A 12,590-nucleotide genomic window follows, 5' to 3' on the forward strand; every position below is an offset into this window, starting at 1 on the left:
GAGTCGCTTCTGCCTTGGTGCCAATGATGGTCGTATGCGTGTTTGGCGCCGTGCAGGTGAGCGCCACAATCAGGACTGCATACGACCGAGGCACACAGGGCCAACACCCGGCATCATGGTGTGGGGAGCGATCTCCTACACTGGCCGTACACCACTGGTGATCGTCGAGGGGACACTGAATAGTGCACGGTACATCCAAACCGTCATCGAACCCATCGTTCTACCATTCCTAGACCGGCAAGGGAACTTGCTGTTCCAACAGGACAATGCACGTCCGCATGTATCCCGTGCCACCCAGCGAGCTCTAGAAGGTGTAAGTCAACTACCCTGGCCAGCAAGATCTCCGGATCTGTCCCCCATTGAGCATGTTTGGGACTGGATGAAGCGTCGTCTCACGCGGTCTGCACGTCCAGCATGAACGCTGGTCCAACTGAGGCGCCAGGTGGAAATGGCATGGCAAGCCGTTCCACAGGACTACATCCAGCATCTCTACGATCGTCTCCATGGGAGAATAGCAGCCTGCATTGCTGCGAAAGGTGGATATACACTGTATTAGTGCCGACATTGTGCATGCTCTGTTGCCTGTGTCTATGTGCCTGTGGTTCTGTCAGTGTGATCATGTGATGTATCTGACCCCAGGAATGTGTCAATAAAGTTTCCCGTTCCTGGGACAATGAATTCACGGTGTTCTTATTTCAATTTCCAGGAGTGTAAATTTGTAAAACTGTCGTGTCTGTCCGTCTATTTGAACACGCTTCTCGAAAAATACTGGACTAAATGTCATGAGACTTTCGCAGGTAACTTGAGCGTAGCATGGGACACCATATAGGCTTTAGTTCACCAAACTCGGATCGCGGACAAAAAAGATATAACATTAGTATTATAAATGTGAAAGTAACTCTGCCCACACCACTAAACCAATTTCGATGAAATTTGGTATGTAGACAGCTTGTAACTGAGGAAGAGCATAGGCTACTTTAGAAATTGTGTAGTACAGGACATGCACCGATTTCATGAAAGCGCATTAGCATAAAATATTTACTTTTTGAAAAAGCAATTTACTCTTTGACTTTTGATCTTTATCATGTTGGTTGATGTATGCTATGTCTTATGATTCAAAGTAATGAATATAATGTTAAGCAGTCTTCAGTGTGTTTAATCCACACTTCCATACTATCTGTTGCATAATGTACACGTTGTATAATGCATAGCTGCTTCATTAGCACGATCCATAGATCTGCATTCCTGCCGGTTCCTCTCTGCAAGCAGTGCTCGGCACAGATGGTGCACATGCCGACGCGTTGTGCTAACGTATGCTCACTCCAACAGCCAGACACTTGAGGGCAGCTGACGTTATTGCACGTACAGTAGCTTAGTTACTCACTATCACACTCATAGCAAAACTAAAGATATGCGAGCACAGGCTTTGGTAAAGACTAATTTTGAATAAAATAATTTTGGATGTTTGGCGATGTCATTACAACACACGAAAGAAAATACATTGCCGATGTTTCGACCGACTTGGCAGTGCTCCCTCAGCGCCCGTCCTGAAAAGGATCGCTGCAAAATTATCGAAATATCGACAGATTAGTTTATTTAGTGTTTTATAATGACATGGGCTAACAACTAAAATTATTTTATTCATTATACAGCACCTGATCGGAGAACCTTTAGTACGAAAATTTCCTGGTGTGGTCAGTGAACTGTATTTGATGACACCAAGGTCTCTGGACCGCTTAAGAGGTCGAGATATTCGGTTATAAAATTGTGTGTTTGTTCTGATATGTATTTTAATGTACATTTCAACATTTACATGTGAAGTCCTTAAATAAAAATGTGAGATGACCATGTAAGCCACAATAATAATAATAATAAAACGATCTTCAGTTTATAATACGATGTTGATATCACGAATATGCCTTTAGATGAGTGTAACAAAAATAAAATTGTACAGCACTGGCAAAAGTAAGGCTGTGAGGACAGAGCGCAAGTCGTGCTTGGGTAGCTCAGACGGTAGAGCACGTGTCCGTGAAAGGCGAAGTTTCCGAGTTCGAACCTCGGTCCGGCGCACAGTTGTAATCTGCCAGAGTTTCATATCAGCGTACACTCCGCTGCAGAGTGAAAATCTCACTCTGAAAAATAAAATATATGGTGGTGAAAATGGCAATAGATTTGAAGTTCATGTCAATCATGAATCAATTATGAGACAGCCAGAAAAATTTAAATATGTAGAGGCATATATTGACAAAAGCGACCTGGGCAATACAGTAGTGAAACGCAAAACATTGACATCGTAAATGAAATGCAGAAAGCTGGCTGCTGTGGCCGAGTGTTCTAGGCGCTTCAGTCTGGAACCGCGCTTCTGCTACGGTCGCAGGTTCGAATCCTGCCTCGGGCATGGATGTGTGTGATGTCCTTATGTTAGGTTTAAGTAGTTCTAAGTCTAGGGGACTGATGACCTCAGATGTTTAGTCCCATAGTGCTCAGAGCCATTTGAACCATTTGCATCCGAAATGCACAACCAAATGCGTAATTTCTTAATTCTAAAAACAGGGACACTTAATATTTTTCGATTACAGCGCCATCTACCACGAATGGGAAACAATGGTCTGAGTGTGATGTGCTTATTTTTTCGCGCATTGTTTAAATATGCAGTAAAATGGGGAGAGCTCCCACTTGCAAATGGTAAGCTGACTCCGCTTACGCAGGATGAGTGGTTTCGAGGAGGCCAATTACAGCACAGACAGTGTCCCCTTTACTAATATGGACTATGTACCCTGAACATTTTCCTTGCACGATGCGTCTTTTTTAAGTTATTTAGTTGCCTCAGGATAAACCGTGACCGAAGATAGACGCGACGCTCGGCTGTGGCACTAGCTCCCAGCTGCTTCTTAATACTCCGTAAGATTCTTCTGCTAGGCTCCGATGCCTTTCAGCACGGCGAAGCTGAGACAGCCACGCTAGGTGGGCGAGCTCGTTACGGACGAAACTCTGAGCACGTTGCCGTCGTGCGGGATGAGCAATGCGTCATGGCGCAGACGCCTGGATTCGACTGTTAAGCCCTCTTGCTTGCCTGTCTCCCTTTTATTTTTCCCTCGGCGTAAAATACGGCTGAGAAAAGTACGTGGTCGGGGGAGAAAAACAGCGCCATATTTCGCCGCCGCGGCGTTATCTAAGGCGCTCGGAGCAGTAATAATTACCGAAGACGCGCCCCTCCCCGGCGGGTCATCGCAGCCTCGTCTGCAGACGGGCCCGCGGTCCCGCCGCGTCCTCCAGAGACTCCACAAACAGCGGCAGATGGCGGCGTGGCGCTATCGCGCCGGCCGTGACGTTTTTAGAGCCTCCTGCAAACCCGAGACGTGAGATACCACCCGCGGCTCCGCCACAGACGCACGCATTCACCACGTGCAGTTTGCCTAGGGCGGCGTCAGCGTAGCGACATACGTTTCTCGCAATGCGGGGAGGGGGAGGATGGGTACACACGAGTTGGTGCCTTCCCGGAGGTGTTGGTGTGCGTGTGAAATTAACTCACAAGCAACGAGGACAAATATACAATAATGGAAAAGGACCCCAACGCCAATACATACAATAATTAATGTAGAACAATGAAATTGCGGGGAGTTGCAAGTTCACAGGTTAATGTGTAAGTACTAGAAATTCCACTGAAACTCTGAAATGCTGGTACGAGTACATTAATAACCGGCGTAACGGCCAGAATTTTGAATGCAGGCATGCAGACTTGCATGCATTGTCTCGTACAGTTGTCAGATGTCGGTCTGTGGGACAAAGTTCCATGTCTGTTGCACTTGGTCGGTCAATAAAGGGACGGTTCATGCTACCTGTTGATGACGCTGGAGTTGTCGTTCGATGATGTCCCGTACAAGCTCGACAGGAGACAGACATGGTGATCCAGCAAGCCAAGGTAACATGTCGACACTCTGTAGAGCACGTTGGGTTACAACAGCGATACGCTGATGAGCGTTATCCTGTTAGAAAACACACCGCGAAACACTCTTCGTGGCCGCGCGGGATTAGCCGAGCGGTCCAAGACGCTGCAGTCATGGACTGTGCGGCTGGTCCCGGCGGAGGTTCGAGTCCTCCCTCGTGCATGGGTGTGTGTGTTTGTCCTTGGGATAATTTAAGTGAAGTAGTGTGTAAGCTTAGGGACTGATGACCTTAGCAGTTAAGTCCCATAAGATTTCACACACTTTTGAACATTTTGAACACTCTTCATGAAAGGCAATACAAGAGGTCGAATCACCAGAGTGATGTAAAAATTCGCAGTCTCGTGCATGGGATAAGACCATAATCCCAGGTACAGATCCAGTGTGCCTAACACGCAGACAGGTCGGTTGCACGCCTTCAACTGGCCACCTTTTGACCAATACACGTTCATCACCGGCTCTCCGCTAAAGTTGCAAATGGCAGTGATCTGGCTTTAGTGGAATGCACGCTACAGAGCGTCTGGCTCGGAGCTGTCCTTGAAGTAACCGATGTGCGACAGTCCATCGCTCTGCTGTGGTGCCAACTGCCGCTCAAATTGTTGCTGCAGATGCTGTCCGATGCGCCACAGCCATACGCCAAACACGACGGTCTTCCCTCTCGTTAGTGCCACGCGACTGTTCCTTCCCGTGACTACCGCTGCCTGCAATCGTGTATGATAGAAACTGTGAGCGCTACAGCACTGGAAGAGGAACGTAATAAAATAATGTAATAATAATTTCATTAGTATTCTGTGAATGTTAATGGTAATAACCCTCAAAAATGGCCTGCAATAACTTCCAGGTTCTAGATCACATGTAAAAATAGCAGCCAATAAATATTTAAATAAATATAGTCTTACGGATGACATGGTAATATGACCTTGCAATGATTTTACAGTATTCCTCCAGTAGTTACAGAAAGTTTTTTCTTCGACGTTCCTCGACGGATGCATCATGGTTCTAAGAAGCATAGAAATTTACTTTTTGCCATTTGGCAGCTATTCTATTACAAAGCTGTCAGACAAATTCCATGCACCGTTCCTAGTATGGCTTCAGACACGACCCATCTTTTTCGGAGCTCCATATAGGGCAAGGCTCGCTGAAATGTTCCTGATATACCGGTGACTGAAGCTCAGCTGGCTTCTTTGAACACCGCTCTGTTCGGCTTTAGAATGGCGGTTAGCGTTCACCCACGTTTATAGACGTTATGATTTTTTTAAATCTAGCAGCGTCAGTTGGACGTGAAGTACCTAAATTTTCACCACAAAAGTAAGTGACGAGATATCCAATAAATTCTAGATCAGTGGTTCCCACCCTGGGGGTAATTACCATCTGAGGGGTAAGACGAAATTTTCTGAGGGGTTCGAAGCTAAATTATTTTCAAAAGGTCATTACTATTATCACAATTTTGTAAGACTTCATTATTGATTGTATAAATTATCAATAATTACTGTTTAGCGATTATTAGCATTAATGCGATGGAGGTTACAGTTTCCACACGTTGTCCACCCACTACACACATATGTTTTCCTTTGTCCCGTACGACACTGACGATTAAAGTGAGTTATATACATAAGAAATGCAAAATATCTCAATAAAATATCTTCTCCAGGTTGTAGACAGTACCTGCAATAATCCAGAAATTGTTTCATTTCACTTAGAAACAGCACGACACAGCAGTAACTACATAGTGCTGTAGATAGTATTATTACTATTACTAGCCCCCCACCCCCGCAATAACTATTAGTGGCTGTGGTTAGACACAAAGCATTAACAGCCTGAAGTCTTCCAAATTTCTACCAGTTAGGCGTGCAGCAATTAAGTGGTTTATGAAGAGTATATATAGTGCACAAATTTTAACTTGGTTGATTTTAAATGTGGTTGCAGTGTGCAGGTCAAGCAAGTGTTGCAGCGGTGAGGAGTAATGCAGGAGAAGTATGTTTGTGACAACTGTCTACCCTTATTGCGTATAGTTAGCTTTCTCATCTGAGGAGTTGTGAGGAGCACTTGCGATGCACCACGAATTCCTTCGTCATTCATTCTAAAACACACACACACACACACACACACACACACACACACACACACAAACTAAATACCACCACCTTTCATCATTTCAAAAAGAAAAGTATTCCAAGAAAAGTATTTCATTCTACAATTTAGTTAGGTGCTAAAATAGGTGACAATGTGGGGGAGCGCGTCAACAGACGACGCCGGGCGGGGGTAGGGCGGTGGGGGGTAGAGGGGAGAGGATGAGACGGGAGATAGTGTGGAGGTTATAGTTAGTGCCTAATCGCACTCAAGGGCAAGGTTTAAGAAAGATTGGGAACCTCTGTTCTGCATCCACAGAGGAGCTGGATAAGACAAATCCTATGACCCCTCTCGTTCAGTAGAGAGCGTCTTCCAGAAAATCTCTGATAAATATTGAAGCTAGGGTGAAATCAGCGAAGACTGAATTAATAACATCGGATATGACGATGGAGCTGCACTCTTGACGAACTGAAGTAACATATTGATGATGATGATGAAGTCCCATACTCCGAGGAGCGTAGGGGGACGATGCGGGAGACCCGCACCGCCTACTAGGCAAGGTCCTAGTGGAGGTGGTTTGCCATTGCTTTCCTCCGACCCTAATGGGGATCAATGATGATGAGAAGACGACACAACAACATCCAGTCATTTCGTGGCAGGGAAAATCCCTGACCCCGCCGGGAATCGAACCTGGGAACGCTACCGCAAGACCACTAGACCACGAGCTGCGGACATATTGATACCGAGTTAAAAATATGTAGATGGATGTACGAGTACTCTTAATGATATGTAGGTAATATCTGGCTGAGAAGAGGTACATACTGTTGTTTTATTTTGGTGGATCTGTTGAGTTAGGCAAGTTATTGTTCATTATCTCAAAATCTAAATACTTTGAGTGAAAACAGCAAGAAACGTGCTCAAATATCGATATAAATAAATTGAAATACATAATGACAGTGCAAGGCAACGTAATTTTTGACGCTACCAACCACTTGTGTTGGTGAAACCAGAAAAAAAGAAGTTAACAAACGTCATTCGAGATCCCGAGGTGAAAGCCAGCAAGCACTGTCAGATGTCGTATTTTCTTTTGGTGAATTACAAACAGAGAGAGGTTTGAAATAACTAACTTAACACAGGGCACTTTTAATGCTGGACATCTAAAATAAAGAAAAATATTGGATAGAACTTGTTTATAGTAAGAAGTTCTTAGTAGTGGCACATACAGGAAAACCTCAAGGAGGGGCTGCTAAAGATATCTTGAGCTATCTTTACTTTTACAGTAATAAAAAATGATCGAGTCACATGCAAAGTTTAACAAAGTTTTGTTGAAACTGATTATACACATATACAAGACAATACCATCTTATGATATAAAAAAGTTACAGTTGTGGTCTGTTCCTTAAATGATGAATTCTATGCGCCTGTTCTTCCTGGCAAATTGGTTAATTACTTATTCATTCTTCAGTCTTAATATATCTGCTTCTGAATGTAAACTAGCTTCCTATTCGGCGAGCCGGCCGGTGTGGCCGTGCGGTTCTAGGCGCTTGAGTCCGGAACCGTGCTATTGCTACGGTCGCAGGTTCGAATCCTGCCTCGGGCATGGATGTGTGTGACGTCCTTAGGTTAGTTAGGTTTAAGTAGTTCTAAGTTCTAGGGGACTGATGACCACAGATGTTAAGTCCCATAGTGCTCAGAGCCATTTGAACCATTTTGAACCTATTCGGCGAATAGTCCGTATTTATAACGCTACGTATCGAAGGTTCTCTGTACAAGAAAATAGTAGAATATTCGCGACTTTTCTCGAACAAATGCCAGACAGTATAACGTATCGAGATCACTTGAATGGTCGCGACTTTTCTCGTAGGTATGTGTTAGCTATCGATGTGCCAGACAGGAACGTATAAAATACGATGACGCGGACGCGCGTGCTACATAGGGAAGTACAACTACTTGATAATTCGATTCAGACTAGTCGACTGACGAAAGAAACGAACGAATAGCGTATGGGCTCACTGGCGGAGGAGGCGCGGATGGCAAAGAAGGCGACCCCGCAAGGACGGGACTCACGCCCCGCCCCCCGCCCCCCCTCCCCCTACTCCATTTATATCCGCCACTGGTTCTCAGTAGTACAAGTTCAAAATAAGATTCTAGAAAGCGATTTGCAAAATACTGTAAGTGGTTGGTAGTATTATGGCGTAAGTAAGACAAGATTTTGAAAGTTCCTCTTAAAGTATTTTCCATATTTCCACTCAGTAATGTCTTATGCAACATTTTTGTAGCATAATCCGTCCCTCAGAAAGAAAGTACTGACTGCATAAAAGTGAGCCGTAAGAAACATTTGTGTTCGCCCACAGTCATCTGTTAGGTACTCTCCAAGTAATTAGACATTTTGACTGAACTTCCACTATATATATACTGGCTAGTAAAATTCATCGCAAAAAAGACCATCGCATTTGAGAAGAATATCGATATCCATGCCTATAGTCTTAGAAGAAAAAATTATCTTTATTACTCATTATTAAATCTGTCAGTGGCTCAGAATGTGACTCAATATGCATCAACAAAATTTTTTTATCGTCTGTTCAATAAACCTAAACTATAATAATTTCCTCTAGACAATTCCTTCTATTCCAAAGCCGAATCTTTATTTAAAAATTTGCAGCCTGCACGAAAAATAGCTTTAGTCTAGTTGCAGGAGTAGACCTGACAAATAACTTGTTTATTAACGTTAGATTTAGGCCAGTGTGCCATTTAGGAACTTGTAAATGGCCAGCATCCAGACATCCACTAAAACTAATCATGTATACATATCCTGTACACTGATTCGTTCCATATCATTTAAAAAAAAAAAGAGATTTTCAGAATATGTAATTAACGAAGTGAAGAAGCTACCAATCAGTCACCTCTCGTGTCTGAATTTCTCTCTCTCCCCCACCCTCCCTATCTCTCTCTCTCTCTCTCTCTCTCTCTCTCTATCTATCTCTATCTCTATCTCTCTGCCTCCATCCAACTCGTCACATTTTCTACGAACTGATTTAGTTATTTACTCTCTCTCTCTCTCTGTCTGTCTGTCTCTCTCTCTCTCTCTCTCTCTCTCTTTCTCTCTCTGCCGCCATTCCTCCTCCTTATTTTCCAGGAATTAATTCATTTACTCTCTTCCTCCATGTTTTCCATGAATTAATTTAGTTATTTTCACGTTTCGCTTGATATTTTCCAAATGAACAATAACCTGCCTAACTCAAGAGATCCACCAAAATAAAACAAACTGTATGTACCATATATCAGCCAGATATTACATACATATTATTGAGAATACTCGTATATCCATCTGCATATTTTTAACTCGGTATCAATATGTTACTTCAGTATTTACTGTGGTATAATCTGTAACATATGTAGGTTTAACAAACTCATAGCTCTAGCATATCCAAAACTTCGCTTTCTCGCAATCTTTCAGCCTCCATCTCTGAATCCCAACCATAATTAGTATTTGTGTATAATTATAACACTGTTGGCAATAATTTTGCTTAAGGTTTGAAACATGACACCCGGTTATATAAATGAGCATGAAATTTAAGTTATATAAACACAACAGAAGATGATTTGTATACCACTGGAAATATTTATTCTAGCACACGTATCCATCAACTCAACTACCGACCTCCTCGATCCATGAAAATTTACCCTGAAACAGTAGTGTTGCTTTGCTATATATTCTTAGTGCTTGGAGGGAATAGTTCTGTTTTGCTACATGTTCTTCGCACGTAATAGCTTCCCCACACTATATTTGCTTACAAAGTATGACAATTTATATTTGATGTATTACGACAGAGAATGAAGCCTGTGACCACAGTAGGTATTCTGTCTTAGTTGTTTTGTTTTCGCATTTAGCTATATATTTAGTTTTTAGTCAGAAACTCCCCAAAACCATGTTCTGAAAGATTGTTTTGCGTATCCATCGGACAGTGTCACAGGGCTACCCAGAGTTGTAACACAACACACATCGATCGCGGGTATAAAGTCGACTTTTAATTAAACAAAGCAGGAGTTCTTACAGTTGAGAGAATAAATTTTGCTTACGAGTACCACATTACATGAAATCCAAAGTTTCGGCTGCTGCAGTTGGTCACAGGAAAACTAGAATGATGCAGAAATACGGCATAAAGTGTTGCGCTTACAGTGGTGTGGCACCAATCACCCAATAAACAAAACACATGCAAAGAAGAAAAGTATCAACAAACATACCATTAATCCACTCATAATCCACTCAACACAGAACCACGGTACACTTATCCGTCCCACAATTGAGCCGAAAGGCGGTGATCATCTCTAGCAGCAAAGAGGATATGTCACTTTCGTCATGCAAGACAGCGGAGAATGAATCGCTTAAAGACAGTTTGTTAGTCTCGCACAGACTTGCTTCGTAACTGCGCATCATTACACACGTGTCGTGGACTACGCTGCGCATGTTACGTGTACGACTGCATGTATAACGAGATGGCTTGACAACGTAACAGTGATGGTTTCGTCGTTAATGAATCTGTCTTACTACGGAATGTTGGAAATACTGCAACTGCCACACTGCACTAGAAACCTGAATGTATTTTGCTCTAGGGATGTGACATTTGAGAATAAAGCTGTCTTTTGATTGGTTCTAGGGAACGTGGAGTACGTAGATTATTTTCAGACAGTTGGTTGCGAATGCTGCGTGCCATACGGCAATTTATCGTGGCTTTCCCTTCGTATTTTATTTTCGGTCGTCTACGATCTCTACCCCTTTGAAAGGCAGAAAGGCACAGCGACGCTCAGGTAATTGGGTGCGCGACATGACAGCTAATAGCCGACTTAATACGTCGCGATAAATATCGAAGCCGCCGCTCGTTCCGGAAAGGAAAGGCGATAAAAAAATCTTGAACAGCGGATAGGTCCTTGAGCGGGCTCTTTCCCGCATACTTATTACGCTCTTATCCGTAGATGGAACGCGCTCGGTCCTTTTGCTTTACGGGAAACAGATAGGCGCACAGTTAACGGGAACTGTTTATCACTGTTGCCAGAGCAGTTCAAAAAGCGACCGTGGAATCAGTAATGGCGCTTTATGAGCCAGTCATATGACTAAGGCCGGCGTAATTAACGCCGAGGGGTAGTTTATCTCCGTCTCTTGGCAGACACTGGCGGAGTTGTGTGACAAGCATTAAAGGTGGCAGTGTCTATTGACGAGAGTGACTCTCTCGACAACCAAGAGAGAGGAAAAAGACGAGGGAAGGCTGTGATTTAGCGAGCACCAAACTGCACATTGGCGGCATTATTCCTCTTTCGGAATCGTGTGCCTTTTCCCGAAAACAGTACAGCATTGGAAGTGTTGCATCTCACGGAACATCCTTCACAAATGAAGGGAAGTCTATTACTTCGTTTACGAAATGGTGGCGTTGTTAATATTTGAGCCGGTAATTCAAGTGATATGCAACGTTCTCACCAAAAGCTTATGTCACTCGCAACAGTATCCCGCGTTATATCGGCGTACGCAAGCTGTTAAACTTTCATAAACAACGGAAGCGCTGTTAGACTAAGCAATCCGTTTTTCATTGGGAAACCCCTTGTAGGTTCAGCCTTCTTAGCGAGAAGTTCATCTATGAACACACATATTGACACATTTTCTTCGCAAGATGACTGTTGTAATCTGTCCCTCACTATCTTTACTATTTCGTTGAAGTTGACGCAGTTTGTAACGCAGGGACTTTGTCAAGCACACAACGCAAGTCGCGAGGCCACAGCGTCTGTCTAGACCAGTCCCCACCACGGAGGAAGAAAGAATAATAAAATTAATCGTTTAACTCTGATCACAGATTCGAAATCCTAATAAAATTCCGAGTCTATTGATACCAAACGGAAATCGGTCGGTCACTTAATTAACAAGTAGCCTATATTAGTAACATAATTTTCCTAGGTCCACAGAAGCTACCGAGGTGTTGCTTGCACAGGGAACCATCGGTTGGACGGGAGGCACGATAATTTTGGCACTCCTCGTTTATTTACTATAGAACACTCCCAACGATGCGAAATGTGGCTTGGTTCCCTGGTCGTTATTTCAAAACGCTGTTGCAGCCACTCGGGCGGAGACATGCAGTCTCCTGCGTTCTGGAAATCCGCGCCAGCTGTGGGCACCCAACTTGAGGACAAGAGCCCTGCCGCTCCAGTTTTCCAGAACAGCATGAACAGTTGCTCCTCCAACGGCGGAGGTGCACTGTAGGTCGTGGAACGATGCTTTAAATAATCCGTAGAGCAGCTCTCCACCGCATTTCGTTGCTCTTACTAAAGGTGTCGATACCGCAAGGTTCGTCGTGCAACAGTTACCACCATTTTGTGACAAGTGTTATCTTCCATTACCTTGAGTTCCCCATGCGCGCACACTTCGAGATTGGAACAACAGAGAATTATTATGAAGGTGGTTCGATTGACTCTCTGCCAGGCACTTCATTGTGAATTGTTGCGGGGTGTCCTTGCAAATGTAGACGTATGTGTCGATCTGCGGCCTGCTCGTGATGTTTAGAATTACAAAGCACGCTGCAACTACGATGG

The sequence above is a fragment of the Schistocerca piceifrons genome, chromosome 1 (genome assembly GCF_021461385.2).
Source record: "Schistocerca piceifrons isolate TAMUIC-IGC-003096 chromosome 1, iqSchPice1.1, whole genome shotgun sequence".
NCBI classification, from domain to species: Eukaryota; Metazoa; Arthropoda; class Insecta; order Orthoptera; family Acrididae; genus Schistocerca; species Schistocerca piceifrons.